This window comes from Sorex araneus, chromosome 5, assembly GCF_027595985.1.
Source record: "Sorex araneus isolate mSorAra2 chromosome 5, mSorAra2.pri, whole genome shotgun sequence".
NCBI classification, from domain to species: domain Eukaryota; kingdom Metazoa; phylum Chordata; class Mammalia; order Eulipotyphla; family Soricidae; genus Sorex; species Sorex araneus.
In genome coordinates this window covers 24,889,951-24,907,012 of record NC_073306.1, presented here as the reverse complement: position 1 = coordinate 24,907,012, position 17,062 = coordinate 24,889,951, and the positions used below count along the sequence as shown (strand labels likewise).

Below are 17,062 nucleotides of genomic sequence, written 5' to 3'. Positions count from 1 at the left end.
AAGAAAAAAAATTATGCCATCTTTTCAAACTCTAGAGGCTCAGTGGTGATGAATACACAGTTAACTTCTGAGTGACTGCTGTCAAGCAGAGGAAGAGGAAAGTGCACATGCCTTTTCATGGTGGAAGACACTGTCCTCAAATAGCACATCCTAAGCACCACTGGCCCTGGCCTGCCCGTGTCCTTTATCAAGGCCACGAAACAGAGGCTGCTTCAGAACCACGGATAGCTCCATGATGCTGAGCCCATGGCCTGGAGCCCAAACAGTCCTTTCCACCAACAACCAGATGTTCCTGCTTTTTCAGCCAGCTTAAGGCTAAAACAAACCTTTTCAACCAGGGTTTATCAGAGTTTCTAAATTACATAGTGGGAAGAAATTTAATTGGTTTAATTAAGAAAGTTTATTTCATGGTAATTCAGTTTTGTTATGCTGCAAGACTTAATGTGTCCTCTGGTGGGAGCGTCTGTTATAAATATTCATTGCTTCACTCAAATACCCTCTCCTGGCCCTAATCTCCCTTTCTTACCCCATAGAGTTTGAAAATGTGTCTGAAGAATATTGAAGAAAGTGAGGTCTTCCTGAACAAGGACACCAGGCCAGGACAAGGTCAACTAAATTTAGTGTGAAATGCACAGAGAGTAGAGCTAAAGGAGATTTTAGAGATGTCGTCCACTCCTCCATCATTTAAAAAAAAATAGAGAAACTAAGGCCTGGTGGGAAAAGGAAGGCAGAATTTAGCCAATGGCAGAACTTTAATTAGAGATCAAATCTCCTGATCTCCTATAGGCCACTCTCATCTTACAAATTCCAAATTCAGAATTGTGTGGTTGTCACTGTTTTTGGTGGCGGTAGTGGTTGACCCTCCCCAATAGTGCTCAGGGGCTATCCAAGCTTGATTCTTAGGGGTCACTCCCAGAAGTGCTTGGGGGAGGGCGGCTGTGTGGTGCTAGGAATTGAATCCAGGACTCTTGAATGCAAGGCAAGTACTCTAGCATGTTGAGATACCTCCCTGGCCCAAATCCAAATATTTTAAAGCTAATCATAGAGATCAATTTTCATATCTACAGGAGAGGAAATTAAGACCTAGTAGGGGTGCCGATTTTTTAAGCTGCATACAGACCCATCTACACCCCTCCAAGCAGCATTTTTTTCCAGGTCCTGAGAATCATGTTACATCTGTGGATCACTTCCAATAGAAAAATAGCAGCTTTGTGTTATATTTATACACCTACACTGGCTGTATATGGGGATAAGAACTGAGATTTGACATTTCCCTTCCTTGAAGTATCTTACAGTCCAGTTGGAAAAGGGAGATAAAATGACATTAAGAAGCATAATGATAATAATGAAACCCCTTATGCATAACTGAAATGTACTTCTCATGTAATTATTTCATGCTTTTGTGCCTTTTTATGTAGATATCTTTCCTCGATGCTGTTCCTCAGTCAACTCATGCTCAATCTTCAAGAACCCAGAAAACCTTCACACACCCTGCCTCCTGACATTTATAACCACAACTAAGTCCCTCCTTCCTCCATGCAATATTGTATACTACCATCCTGTCTCATGGCATTTATCCCACTAAACAGTTCTTACTTGTCTAGCTCCTCACTAGGGTAAGCTTCTTGCCAGTGCCAAGCGCATTATCTGGCATAAACTAGAAACTCAACAAATGCTAGCTAAATGGATGAATATGAAGCTGATTTACAGTGGTGTTTCAGTTCATTGGGGTATAAACCTCAAATGGTTTTCTTTTTCCAATAATTGCTACTAGCTGTGCTCTGCTGAACCCTCTCTTTCCTGCTGAGTATCAGGCTGCCTTAACAAACTCAGTGTGAGACCATAACTTTTCAGTCATGTTCAGTTATTATGAGTCTCATTTGGGTTCTTACGATGTAGTACTATTTTCTTATATTGTTTTATTCTGAGGATTTATTCCAATCTTTTCCTCACCCACCCTGTCATCTACTGCCTCATCTCCATCTTCCCTAACCCAGTTCAAATATGTTCTAGTTTGCATGGCAGGGTCTGCTCTCAGTCACCTTCCACTGCTCTGGCCCTGGGTGGCAAGGAGGGAGACAGGAGGTCACGGGCTCCCAATATGCCCTCTCAGTAGAATAGTTCTCTCATAATTGCATCTTTGCTTCTAACCAGGTTTGTTTTCTATGGGCTCCTTATCAGTAGCAGGGAAGCCCCCATAAACTCTTTCAGTGAGGGATTTCCCCGAGAAACTCCCCCACATACTGGTAATTCCTCCTGAGATTTGCCTCATCACTGACTGACATGCTATCACAGTCTCACAACTCAATCCCTTGACACCCCTTGTTGCGTGGGTTCTTAATCTCAACTAATCTCTGAGGGCCCTTTCTGAAATGTGAACACATTTCACATATGACTGGGGTAGGGGAGGCTGTCCTTGACCTTGCACTCACTGAGCCTACACCCATCTTTCCTCTGCTCTTCCACTGTTGACAGAACTAGGACAGGTGGTTCAATGGAGAAAAAGTGTCCCTCGATTGTTTCTGTGAGGCTTTTTGAAGAGGGGGAAAAAATGCCACATTTGGTTTATGGGAGGGGCTGGGAAACAATGGCCTTTTTGCATTTTTTATTTATTTACCATGAAATTGCAAAGTTATTCATGATTGGTTTCAGGCATACAATGTTTCAACACCAATCCCTTTACCAGTGTCCACTTCTCTCCACCAATGCCCCCCAGCCCCCAACACTTGTTTGCCTCTTACCCACCAGTCTGCTTCTTTAAGTGGTGCTTTTCTCTTTTTTAAATTTTTGCACTGTGGTTTACAGTACTGTTGCTGATAAGGTTTCCTATTTAACACTTTATCACCTTTCAGCACCACTTCCTCCTCCTGATTGAATACTTCTCTCCACCATAGTCATTGTCCTCCTTCCTGTCCTATCCCCCAGCCCCCTAAGGTGACATGTTTCCTACTGAATATGAGTTCTCATGTTATTTATTTCAACCGATAGCACAGCGGGTAGGGCATTTGCCTTGTACACAGCCGATCCAGGTTCAATTCCTCCATCCCTCTCGGAGAGCCCCAAAAGCTACCGAGAGTATCCCACCCGCATGGCAAAGGCTGGCAAGCTACCCATGGCGTATTTGATATGCCAAAAACAGTAACAAGTCTCACAATAGAGACGTTACTGGTGCCCGCTCAAGCAAATTGATAAACAATGGGACAACAGTGCTACAGTGCAGTGTCTTTGGGAAATAATAGTCTTTTTCTGCCTCACACCTCTGACTGGAGAAGAAGTCAAAATGGAGCTGGTTTTGAAACCAGGAGCATCTTGGCCAGCAGGTTACTATCCTGATTTGTGGTCAGTTTCTTTAGAACACAGGGACACTGTGTCTTTTTTCTATGCCAAAAGTTCCTGAGGGTGGTGGTGTGGGAGGAGGTTCCACTCTGTACCTCACTCTCCCCTGAATACTATTTCCTGGAATTGAGGCTCGCATAAAGGAGGTTCCCAGGGGTAATCAGGGCAAATTTCCTGAAGGGAACAGGCTTAGCCAAGTCTTAAAGACCAGATAAAATTAGAAGAGCTAAAGAAATAAATGTAGTGTGGGCACAAGGAAGAGGATATGGTTATGGGTTATGATGAAGATAGTACAGTGTTAGGTATATAGCAGACTCACAATAAACAATACAGATTAAATGGATCCACCTGCAGCTGGAAGCTTTCTCCAGAAAAAAAATTAAAAGACTTTACAGTCAGAACCCCAAATTTAGATTACCACTCCCATCCCCATTAATTTGGAATCTTTAGTAAATCATTTGACCTCTCAAGGTCTCTAATTCCTCATTGGAAGGGGAAAATTAATAAAATCACATAGAGGATTGCTAGGATGATGAACCAACTGTATGACATGTGGTAGTTGTAGAAACACCAGGAGGCCCCAAATGCATTTATTTTCTTCTTGGTGGCACAACTCAACTACACATCCCAGTTCCCATAGGATTCCACAGAACTGAATTCTGGCCAGTCGAATGTGGGAAGCACTGAATGGTACTCCCTCTAGCCTTGACCCATGAACATGCACTCACCATGCTTCCTTCTCCAGCAGGGAGTGAGAAGCAAAGACTTCAGGAAAGCAAAATTAGAAAAAGAAGTGCTCCCAAGAACTGCCTAGTCAGCCTTTAAGGTGGTCAAGAAATATGTCTTTGTGGTTTAATCCACTGAGATTTTTAAGAAGTCCCAGAACTACCTTAGCTCAGCATTAATTACCTCAACTAGCACACACTAGAAAGTATTTAGTAAATGTTGGTCATTGTTATTAACAATATTTTTATTTCATTCCTGTAGCTTAAGGCACTTTTTATTTCCACATGAAGTCAATCCTCACGGTGCCCTTACAAATGAGGTATGGAGAACAGAGATTTTAATGAAAGATGAAACTGAAATCAAAACATAGTGAGAAGTCGGGCCCGTGCTCGGCTCCGGCCGGCCGGGTTTTCGGCCCGGGCGCCCATGCCCCTGCAGAGCCAGTGGATGTGGAACAAGCGGGAACCAGAGACAGCTTTAGGAATTGGGGTTCCAGCAAGTGCCTGCACCCATGTATGGAGACTGTGAATTAAGCCTTTGCCCCACGCCGGCTAACGGAGGAAAGAACCTTCCTTCTTGGTCTCTCTCCCCTCCGGGAGAAGGCGTGGTGTCCGACATTTTGTGGGTCCGTTGAGAAGGTACGAACTTGGTGGCGCGGAAAAAAAAAAAAAAAAATGTGTGCTTTGAACTTGAAACAGCCGCAGGATACAGAGCCAGCCCTAGTCGGGCCCGTGCTCGGCTCCGGCCGGCCGGGTTTTCGGCCCGGGCGCCCATGCCCCTGCAGAGCCGGTGGATGTGGAACAAGCGCGAACCAGAGACAGCTTTAGGAATTGGGGTTCCAGCAAGTGCCTGCACCCATGTATGGAGACTGTGAATTAAGCCTTTGCCCCACGCCGGCTAACGGAGGAAAGAACCTTCCTTCTTGGTCTCTCTCCCCTCCGGGAGAAGGCGTGGTGTCCGACATTTTGTGGGTCCGTTGAGAAGGTACGAACTTGGTGGCGCGGAAAAAAAAAAAAAAAAAAAAATGTGTGCTTTGAACTTGAAACAGCCGCAGGATACAGAGCCAGCCCTAGTCGGGCCCGTGCTCGGCTCCGGCCGGCCGGGTTTTCGGCCCGGGCGCCCATGCCCCTGCAGAGCCGGTGGATGTGGAACAAGCGCGAACCAGACAGCTTTAGGAATTGGTTTCTGGCAGAATTTTCCCAAGACTTTATACAGAAATCCAAAACCGCGCGGACGCGGCAGCGTCCGCGCGACTTAACATTTATAATTGTCATCAATGTGAAAGGGTTCCATTTGAACAGGTCAGACTTGGGGGGGAAACTCCAAATAATAACAGTAAGTTTTTGTTGAAATATTGAAGGTTCTTAATGTAACAGCCACCTCTGGACTATGAGCTAAGCAAAAGCCCCACGCTGGCCAACGTGGCGTGGAGTACACCATACTATGAGGCGCAGGAAGGGGGATGAGGGGGAAAAATTAAAAAAAAAAAAAAATGGAAAAGGAAAAAGAGAAAAAAAAAGAGAGAGAGAGAGTTATGTCAACTATAGTGAGTTTTGTGTTGAATTATGGAATGTAATCAAGGTAAAGAAAAAATGAAGTGAAATTCATTAGTTATACAGTAGGGGGTAGGGGGTGGGGGAGGGGGGTAAACTGGGGTTTCTGGTGGTGGAATTTGGGCACTGGTGAAGGGATGGGTGTTTGAATATTGTATAACTGACATATAAACCTGAGAACTTTGTAACTTTCCACATGGTGATTTAATAAAAATTTAAAAAAAAAAAAAAAAAAAAAACATAGTGAGAGTGGAGGTACTCACAAATAACTTACCAGCCAAGTAGGACCAAGACCAACCTGACTCAGGTCCCTCTTATCCTGACCCAAAGCACTGGGATCTTTTGGGTTCACACAACCAGCACCTGCCCCACTCTCATTTCTGTGCAGGCCAGAAGCTGAATGTCAACTTAGAGTCAGTGACAAGACATAAGCGTCCATCATTCTTAATCAAGTTTGTGAAAGGACAGGCCAATCAGATTCCAGATAGTCAAGAGAGAGGAGGTAACATCATCCTTGATTCAGAAGACCAAATGCTCCCGAGAAAGAGGTAAGAAACTTAGATTCTTGGTCTGGCCATACTTCCTCACACAATGACCTTTGTCAAGACACAGTGCAGCCCAGGGTGGTGTGGTGAGTAGAGTCTGCAGAGCAGATCAGGTCTAGAGGCTGGTCTCACCCTAGAGGTCTAGAGCCAGGACTCTTCTGAGGCCAGCTTTGGGGATGGAGGTGTGGGGCAAAGGGGGGAGCTCATACTTCAAAACCCTAGTCAAATGGCATCTGTCACCAAAATAAGTGGCCCACGGTCCCATCAGGGAGCATGTGCTAGGAACAAATGGTGTTTTGTCACAATAATTGCTTCCAACAGCAATTTCCTTTCCTGGATGGCTTATTGTTATTATTATTGTCATGCCTGTTCGCTAATTAGGTTGAGACATGAAATATTTCCACAGTACTGATAACAAATTCCTCTATCAGAGGGAATCAACTGCCCTCCGGTTGGCAATCCTGAAGAAGACCTCACCTGCCAAAGCTGGAGAGTCTTGAGACCTGGAGACTCAAGAGATCCCAGGAGGACAGGGACTTGCCAAAGGCCACACAGAAATCAGAGAGCCAGGATGGGAATGCAGGCCACTGGGCCCAGAGAACAGTGACTAGCTGGTCACTAATCTGAGTGGGAACAAAATTTCATTACTATTGCTACTATTTTAGAACATGCACTTCCAGGCTGAATCCTAACACCACTTCTAGCTGCACATCCTTTTTTAAATTTCAGTTTTCTTATCTGAAAAATTGGTGAGTAATTTTTATCACCTCAGAAAATCACATAACCAAACATAAAGTGCCTGCTCTTTAGGAAATGACTGGTTCTTTTTAGTCAACATTAGTAAAAAGGCCCAGAAGACAAAAGAGGGCGGGAGAGGTATTATGATGAGGAATACAGATCTAGGACCTGAGATGGGTCTGAGGGGTTGAGCCCATGCTTCTAGGTGTGAAGGCCTGGATTTTTGTAGGTGGAACAATCTACAAATCTATGGGGTTTGGCCCCATTGCTAACAAGACAACAAAAGCACAGATTCAGAGCAGGATTGCTAAGGTTTGGACTGGCCTGCTAATCAAGCTGCTTTACCTCCTGGCTGGAGCGATAGCACAGCGGTTGAGCATTCGCCTTTCATGTGGCAGCCCGAGTTCGATTCCTCCGCCCCTCTCGGAGAGCCTGGCAAGCTACTGAGAGTATCAAGCCTGCGCGGCAGAGCCTGCAAGCTACCCGTGCATATTGGATATGCCAAAAACAATAACAATAAGTCTCTCAATGAGAGACGTTACTGGTGCCCGCTCAAACAAATCCATGAGCAACGGGATGACAGTGACCAGTGGTACATACATCACAGGTTACACACACACACACACACACACACACACACACACACACACACACATACATACACACTGTACCCAGAAGCACATGCAATTATTGAAACTGGCCCAAAAGAAATTAAAGAGATGAATTACCAGCAACTCTTCTGAGCAGGGACAGTTGTGCTCGTCTTGTCCTTCCCCTAAGACTTCAGCTACAATTACAGATAAGATAACGTAAGATGGAGTGTGCCTTGGGAAACCAGTGCAGGAGGAAATTCCTGCAGCCCCGCCTTTCTAAAATTGAGCTCCCTGAGTCCCTTGCTCTGTGAACACCACTTCTTGTCATGATGCAGACAAGGTGTTTGCCTGGAGGACACAAATCCACTGTCTTCCAAACCACTGATTTGCTGTCAAACAAGCTCTTAATCATCCCTGGCACCTGGCTCTCAACTGGACTGTCTCTCAACTATCTCTCTCAACTGTCTCTCAACTGGACTAACCTGCTAGTAGCCATGGAATATAGGATCTTCATGATACATGAGTATCTCTATTTTTGCTTTACAATCTTGTTTAGTGTTTAGTGTTTAAAAAAATTTTTCATGTGGACCTCTCAGTGTAACTTAGAAGGTAGGAAAATAAATATTGTTTTACCTGCTTCAAAGACCAGAGAGGGCTAGAGACACCCTAGGTCACAGAGCAGAAAATAAGACTGAACTCAGAGCACCAGCACTAAGTCCTGGCAACCCGAGACTGCAGAGCAGAGTGAAGAGAAAGATTCTTGCCCTTACCCTCCCCAGAAACTCCACCTTAGCTCTGTGCCAGACACCCCAGTGGTGGAAAGTGGGTGTGGGGAACACATGAGCTAAGGAGGTAGCTGTGAAGGGCTTGTTCTGAGGTGGTAAGGAAGGAGGGGATGGTGGTTTGGGGGCCTGGGTTTCCCTGGCAGGACAACAGCTGTAATGTCTGTGTGTGGTCAGGAACAAACCCAGGCTCTGTGCCAGAAAGTTAGAGAGGAGAGGGGCCACTGGGAAGAAGGTTAATGAGGCCTGGAAGGAGGGTCCTCCTTAAATTCTATACTCTAAGCACCTCTCATGCTCTAACTCCATCTTGACCATGAGTTGAGAAATAGCAGATTGGAGTCCAGGACGTGTGTGGTCAAGCCCCGGCAAGAAGTCATGCTCTGAGCCCCCTCCAAGCATTAAAGCAGACTGACCTCTGTGCCCTCCACCCACCGCCCAGCCTGCAAGTCCACTCACTGCACCAGCTCCGCCTCCTTCAGCCTGTGCTGGGCTCTAAAACCCTCCCTCTCATTCCCTAGAGTTCCGAACTTCTGCCTCTCCTGCTCTGCCTCTCCAAGCCCCTTCTCACCCCCACCCCTACTCCCACCCACTGGCTCCACAAATCACAGAGCATCCGTGGCCCGTGAACCATCTTCTGTCTGTGCCTATTCCATCTCCAGCAAGAAAAACGTTAGAGAAGGAAAGGTGTCCATCCAAATTCCATATATTAGTAAACTCTAGTTCCCAGTGTTCCTTTAAGGAAATAATGAAAGTTAAATGAGGTCAGAAGACTGGCTCCCTAAACCAATAAAGCTGGTGTCCTCTATAGGGTCAAGGATGGAGGCTGGAGAGATAGCACAGCAGGTAAAATTCAATCCCTGGCATTGCAAATGGTCCCCTGAGCACTGCCAGAACTGATTCCTGAGTGCAGAGCCAGGAGTAACCCCTGAGCATTGCCAGGTGTCAGCCCCTCCCCCAGCCCCCACCAAAAAAAATGAGGGAGAGCGAAGTGTGTGTGCACAAAGCCCTGGAAGGGACCAGCCAGAAGGTTACCATCTCCAAGCCCAGAAAAGAAATCAACCTTGCCAACACTTGAGGCTTGGACATGCAGCCTCCACAGTGAGAAGAAAAATTTCTAGCATCTGATCCCCCGGTCTAAAGTGCTCTGTGTGGCAGTGACAGCAGAGCTATCCTGTGTCATGTCTCAGTTGTATGACCTTAGATGGTCTCTTCCCTCTCCAAGACTTCTAGAATCAACAAATGGGGTTTGTTAAACTAATAGAAACTCAAGAATGTTCACCCGGGGAAGGTGATAGTCAAGCAGAAGTGATTGCTGGCAGGGAGGGTGACTTTCAAGAAGAGGAGTACCCAGCAAAGCTAGGGAGGCTTAAAATAGCTCAACTGGAATGGCCAGGTAAGGCTTGGTCTAAAAACAAACCAGTAAATAGTTCTTGGAAAAGTACTTAAAATCCAAACTCTCAATATTCTGTGCAACTGAAATAGTTTCTTCCTCCAATAAATGTTCGCTTGACTGAAAGCTCCCATATTCAAAAATAAAAGTACTTTTTTTCTTGCAAATATATTTAGTAAGAGGTCAGTATTCATATTAGAGAGACTATTGTGTCTCTAGCCTAAGCCAAGGTGGACTTTAGGTTGATTTTTTTAATCGCAATATTTCACTTGTAAGTATAAACATTACTCCATTAAAATAGGTGATCTTTCTCACTTTTGGGGATCTTCTTATGTGATTCACCATAACAAGTTGAAATAGAATAGTTCTTACCTAATTAAGGGAGAGAAGAAATTCACATGCCACATCCAGACAAACTAAGCCCTGAGTAGTTGCCCTTATAATGAGGTTTTTCACTTTCTCCTCTCCCAATTCAATGATTTGCCCCCCAAATCCACCACTTTGCACACCTACAGATTACATAGTGGAAAGATCATCAGGTGAGGAGATATCACAGAGGAGAGAGTTGAGGAGAAATTAGAAAAGGTGGGGGGTGGGAGCTGCCTACCCTTTCCATAGTCAGAAATGGGGGGTCACTCAGTGGGACTCACTGTGGCATGTCCTTGCTTCTGGATCCAAGGAAAGTGTTTCCCCTCCCAGTTGGTGGCTGATCCCTGGTCTAAGTCTTGGCTGCGAGATTATGCAAGTTAAATTTTTCTATGCTTCTGATTCTACTCTTCAGCACTTCTCTTGAACGGTCTCCTGTTTAAAGAGTCACTTTGTCATCAGGGGCCAAAAAGAGCTTCCACCACTGGAATCAATGATGCAAGAGTTTGACTTCGTCCAACAGTTGATTTTATCCTCTCTTTTCAATTAGGCCATGCTGTTTGGCATGATTGACACAGAACATGTACTGACTGGGCAGAGCAGAGCAGTTGGGGGTCTGCTGGGAGTTCTGGAAGTAACACTGGAGAATCTGGGCCTGCAGATCAGTATAAAGGGATGAGACTCAAACTGCTTGAACTTTCCCTCCACCACTTCGGCAGCCTTCTGATACTGCTCAGTGGTGACCTTGTAGAACTCTGCATTCCTTTCCTCCAGTCTAGCCAGCTGCTCTTTGGAGAATGCATCCTGCTTCTTAAGCCATTTGATCCTTCTCTTCCAGCTGCTTAGCCAGGGTTTTTGCCCTCTAGCGTTCCTCCTCCCTTGATATTCTCTCTCAAAGAGTAACTCTGGTTAGCTGATCCATACTTTGCTTTGCTTTATTCATTTCTGGATTGCAAGTTCTCTCTTGGTTTTCTCCATGCCAGTTCCTCAGATTTCCTTCTTTTCAACTCTATCAGAAACTGAGGCACCAGACGGACGGATAGAGTGAGAAGCCTTCTAACTAAGGGAGGTTTCCTTCATAAGATGGATGACATTTTCCAGAAGCCAGATGCCCTTCACCACAGTGATGTTCTCAAATGTTTTCATTCTCATCCAACTGGAAGGTGACCCAGCAGGTGCTGGAGGTTGCACCCATGGCTCCCACTTCTGTTCCCACAGAGATTTAGCATGGACCCCAGAGCACTGCTGGCCCCACGCACATGTGTGTACACATAAGCAGACATACCCAGACTCTCACCCAAAAGTACATTTGAATTTAAAATAATAAATCACTGTATCACTGTATTGCTGTCATCCCATTGTCCATCAATTTACTTGAACAAGCACCAGTAATGTCTCTATTCCTCCCAGCCCCGAGATTTTAGCAGCCTCTCCTTACTCGTCTTTCCCAACAATTGGAGGCTCTTTCAGGGTCAGGGGAATGAGACCTATCATTACTGTTTTTGGCATATCAAATATGGTGTGATAATCATGGAAAATGGGTAGGAATTTTCTTATAATGTGTTGCGGCTGCACAGTCTGGAAAGTGGCCTGGAGCATGGTGGCAGTTAGGTAGTGGAGGTCGACTGCCAGGGCTGGGTCCCTTGGGGCAGGGAGGGTTCTCACCCGCCCCCCCCCTCTGGATGCCCCGAATGAAAACAGCCTGGCACAGAATCCAGTGGCATGGCTATGGGGGCCTCATTTCAATAAATATAATAAATACAATTTTATATTATATACTTATATTAAAATATAGTTTTAATAAAGATAATAAATACAATTTTTAAATAAACCAAGAACTGTGTGAGATGAAATTAGGGCATGGGATTGAGTGCAGGTGGAGGTCACACAAAGGTCACACAAAGGCCCCTGTCCTTTCTTCTGGGAACAGAAAGAAGGCATGGAAGAGTCTTGAGCAGAGGATGACAGTGTGGGTGCTGGATTGAAAATGAAGTAACCACCATGGTGGTTAGGACAGGAGGATATGGTGTGAGTGACATTCAGAGATCAGACAGGCCAGATGAGGTGATGGCTTTGGTTTAGAAGGAAAAGGAAGGATGTTGCCCCCCAATGCCCCATTCTCCCTGTGTGCCAGCTCTCTGACAGCTGCACTGTGGAGCTGGGGATGGAGGAACCCATGGAGGGGAACACCACATCTTGACACATCGTGAGAGGGACTGTGGTTCAGTCCAGTAAGAGCAAAAGTCTATCACAGAATAGTCGATGACTGTTGACTTGAGAAATAAAAGGGATTATCACCTGGGACATACTTTAGATCTCAAATGGCCATCCAGGCTCCCCCCATAAACTGGCAGTCCCCTAAATGAACTCTTTTATTTTTCTATTTCAGTTAAGCAGAAGTTTTAACTTCTAATGAGGAAGGGCACAATTGTTTATAAACTATTATTAGTAGAAATTCATGCATGAACTATTCTAGCATCACACCCTCCACCTATGTGTCCACTTTCCTCCACCATTGTCCCAGGGTTCTTCACCCGCCCCACCTTCATGATAAGCTTCCTACAGAAGACAAGTTCTTAGTTTCTGTTGCCTGTAGACCTTTGTTTTTCCTCCTATCCTGTTTCTTCTTGTCCCACGTATGAGAGAAATCATTCTGTATTTGTCCCTCTCCTTCTGACTGACTTCATTTAGTCTAATGATTTCTAGCTCCATCCACATGGTAGCAAATTTCATAATTTTGCCTTAGTGAACTCTGACCTTCCCAACTAGCCAGACCGTATCAAGATAAGAACCAGATAGACCACCGGTTAGAAAACAATCAGACTAGAACCAGAACACAGATCCTCCTGGTTAAGGATCGATCAGGTGCTATGTGGGAGAGGACATACTTCAAACTTCATTCAGCCGCTGCACCCACCTTCCATTTGTCTGCAAAAAGACCAACTCCCTTTAAAGAAGAGGAAATTGGGGCTCAGAGTCTCAGCAATTATCCCCCTATCCCCACCAATCTCCCCTACACCACCCTTGCTGGCTGAACACAGCATGTCCACAAGAGAATACAAACAAATTCCTGAAAATCAGCTGTACTACTTGGCTAAAAAATATTTCTTTAAAAATATCCTCTTGGTGGGGCCTGAGCGATAGCACAGCGGGTTTGCCTTGCACGCGGCTGACCCAGGTTCAATCCCCAGCATCCCATATGGTCCCCCAAGCAAGCCAGGAGTAATTCCTGACTGCAAAGCCAGGAGTAACCCCTGAGCATCGCTGGGTGTGACTGAAAAAAAAAAAGCAAAAAAAAAAAATATATCCTCTTGGGATTGGAGTGATAGCACAGTGGGTAGGGCGTTTGCCTTGCACAGAGCCGACCCGGGTTTGATTCCCAGCATCCCATATGGTCCCCCAAGCACCGCCAGGAGTAATTCCTAAGTATATAGGCCAGGAGTAACCCCTGTGTATCACTGGGTGTGACCCAAAAAGTAATAAATAAATAAATATAAAAATATCCTCTTAACTATAATATTTTTCTCCATACTTGAACATCTTAGACCACAATTTTTAACTTAATCTGCTGGAAAATAGAGCCTGGCCCTGTTTCTTGTCACTCTGCTCTGAGAACTGGTTCTCAGCTACAAATTATTTCCACTTCTCATTAGGAATATTCATTCATCCCATCACATTCAGGGCCCAGTTATTACCCCTTGAAACATATAATTAGAATAAAATTAGAAAATCTGAGTATCAGATTTTCCCCTTGTCTTTTCTCTTATTGTCAGATAGAGAAACTGAGACCCAGAGAGGGAAAGAGTCACACATCCACGCAGTCACAGAGCTGAGACTTAAACCCCAGTCTTCTAGTACCCCATTCCTGTCTCTTCCATCACTTTTGCATAAATAAATCAGAAATGTCAATAAAACCAATTACCACTTGCCAGTAATTCATGTCAATTCACTACCTGGACATGGATTCTCTGGGTTTGGTTCTGGACATTCTGAGGGATCCACCAAGCTCTCCCTGCTCTCACCTGCATCCAAAAGCATATCATGGACGCCACATGCTGCCACTGCGGTATTGAGAGCCTGAGTAGCTCACAAAGTGGACTAAACAGAGAAACGGGGCATTTGACAGCAGAAGTCAGAAGCCAAAGATCAAGAAATAAATGAACCCAACACCTTTCTTGCCAGCACTGGGCTTGTTAGCTTTCATGCACTTTCTCATTTTGTCCTCACATCAACCTTTCAGGGTGGAGATGATAATATTTCCATTTTAATATGAAAAAATGGAGACTCAGAGAGATGAAAGACCTTTGACACCGTGTGCCACCATGGGAGGGACCCAGCTTCTTTCCCCCAGCAAAGTCTCAGTCTGTTTTCATGCCAGTTGTACATGAAAGTGGGTCTTTTCTGAGCCCCAAAGGGGGAAAAAGGATAAAATGTAAAACAAAACATGCATGTCCCCATCACTGAGAGATCAAAGGAAAATGTAAATAAGAGGAACAAAAGAAGGAAGCAAATGCCCCCCAAATCACTGCAAACAGAAGTCTGAGGGAATAGAGTGAAGGTGGCTTTGCACATGTGACCATTCCTCAGCTGTCCTACCCTTCATCAGGCTCAAGTTCTGGCTTGTTGGTTCCTTAGAATGTTCTCCACACCAACAGTAGGGCCTCTATCCCCTGATGTGCTTCCTACACTGAAGTTAGCTCCCAGACTTTTGAGGTCTTCACTACCAGTCTGCTCCAGACCCATAATCTCCCTTCCTGGGATCTGAGGAAGTAAAAGAAGGGCTGGAAAGCCTGGTCCCTGCCACATGTCCCCATGACCTGCATTAAGTCAGTGCAATCTCAGTCATTTCAGTGTTTGCTCTGTGGGAGGCCTATTGAAGGGACAGAGAAGCACAAAGTTACAGGCAAAGGAAGTCAACCTAGCTGAGTCCTGGTTTCTTCATCTGTAAATGGAAGCAACTCTCATTTCCCCTATAGAGCCTGCTAGAAATAAGCACAATACTCTGTGAATGTTCTGCCACTTCACAGGCAAAGATGCAGAGACTAAAACTATCCTACCACAATGATGGTATCTCTGTCCTTCCCAGAATCCTACAGCATGAACCCCAGCATCTTCCACACCAAAGATACTGTGGCCCTCAAAAGTGAGAATCTGGACCAGAGAGATAGTGCAGTGGGTAGGGCATTTGCCTTGTACATGCCCTACATGTACATGGTTGACCCAGGTTTGATCCCTGGCATCCCATATGGTCCCCCAAATACTTCCAGGAGTAATTTCTGAGTGCAAAGCCAGAAATAACATCTGAGCACTGCTGGGTGTGGTCCAAAACCAAACAAAAAGGTGAGAATCTATTTGCTTTAGCCACTAAGCTAGGAGTTGAACATCACTGTTTTCTCTCTTTTTTTTATTTTTAATTTTTTTTTAATTGAGATCAGCTCACTCTGTTCAAAGCAGGCCTCAAGAATCTCTAGGGTTGAGTCTGGGTCAGATGTGGACAGCGAGAAAGCCTTGCTGATCTGTTATATCATTGAATCAGCACCTAGCTCAGAGGTTGGTATAATCTAAGTATTCTGTAAATACTTGTTGAGCAAACAGTGTATTTGTAAGGGAAATTGTGTTGCAAACCCAGCAGAAACTTGCCTAGATAGCCAGGGAAAGGATAGTAGCACTGCACTGTAGCATTGTCATCCCGTTGTTCATCTTTGCTCGAGCGGGCACCAGCAATGTCTCCATTGTGAGACTTGTTGTTACTGTTTTTTGCATATCTAATATGCCATGGGTAGCTTGCCAGGCTCTGCCATGTGGGCAGGATATTCTCGGTATCTTGCCAGGCTAGTAAAAAGTGAAATTGGACCTTTTAAACTCTAAGAGACAAAAACTCAAATGTCCCCAAGCTTCTCTGTTACCTCTCTTTACTTCTCTCTACCTATAAACATCCTTCCACTCAAAAAAAAATAGGACTTCCCCCATACAGCATGAAATGTCACAGCCTGTGTCTCCTGAACCTCACATCTAACATCTACTACCAGAAAGGACCTGCAATTTTCTTCCCTTCATTCCAGTTCAAAAGATCCCAAATAGGCCTCTCTGGTTGTCCCCAGCTGAGTTAGAAGCACAACTCTGGCCTGGCAGGTGAGCTTACAGATCATAAACGCTATTTCTAGAGAGTGAACTGTTATGAGTCAGACAGTAATTCTAATTGGTGACTGTTACAGAAATACAAATTACATGAACACTTGTCATTGTGTGCACAGGATAGACAATTTTGCATTTTCACATTGTGTTATTTGATTCTCCAGGCAACCATTATTAGAGTAGTAGGGGAGAGACATCCCTCTCTGTTTGACAGAGTAAAAACACTGAGACTGAGAGGTTAAGTGAAACCCAAAAGAACACAGCTAGGTTTCAGAGTTGGACCAAACCTCATGTTATTTGACCTCTACACATATATTTGACTGGCAAATAGATACACAAGAAGCAAGAGAAGGACTGGTGAGATAGTACAGTAGGTAAAGCCTAGTCAACTAGGATTCTATCCCAGGGACACAATTAGTCCCCAGACTTTACCAGGGGTAATTCCTAAACACAGAGACAGGAGTAAACCCAAAGCATCGCTACATATGGCCTAAAAACAAAACAAAACAAAGAACAGTAATGTCTGTCAATTACTAAATATCAGGCCCTTTACATAATTAAATTACATTTAGCTCCTACTTCCCTGTAGGTATCATTCTCACTTCCACTTTTTTGTTTGTTTGACTTTAGGTTTTGGTTTTGGCTTTGGTTTTGATTTTGTTTGGAGCCACACCCAGCAGATCTAGAGACCAGTTGGTTCAGTGTGCAAAACCCACTCTTGGCAGTGCTCAAGGGACTACGTGGTATCAGGGATTGAACCTAGGCCTCCTATGTGCAAAGTATGTGCTCAGCCCTGGGGAGTTATACCCCCAGTCTTCACGTCCACTTTTTTTGGATGAGGAATTTGAAACTCATTCAAATAATTCAGGACTAAAAACAGGATTGGACCCATGTCTCT

General features: G+C 44.8%; 1 pseudogene; it reads right to left on the bottom strand.

Annotated features, from left to right (window-relative positions):
• Positions 1-10,558: 10,558 nt before the first annotated feature.
• Positions 10,559-11,224, bottom strand: LOC101538090 (MICOS complex subunit MIC19-like; annotated as a pseudogene).
• Positions 11,225-17,062: the final 5,838 nt, after the last annotated feature.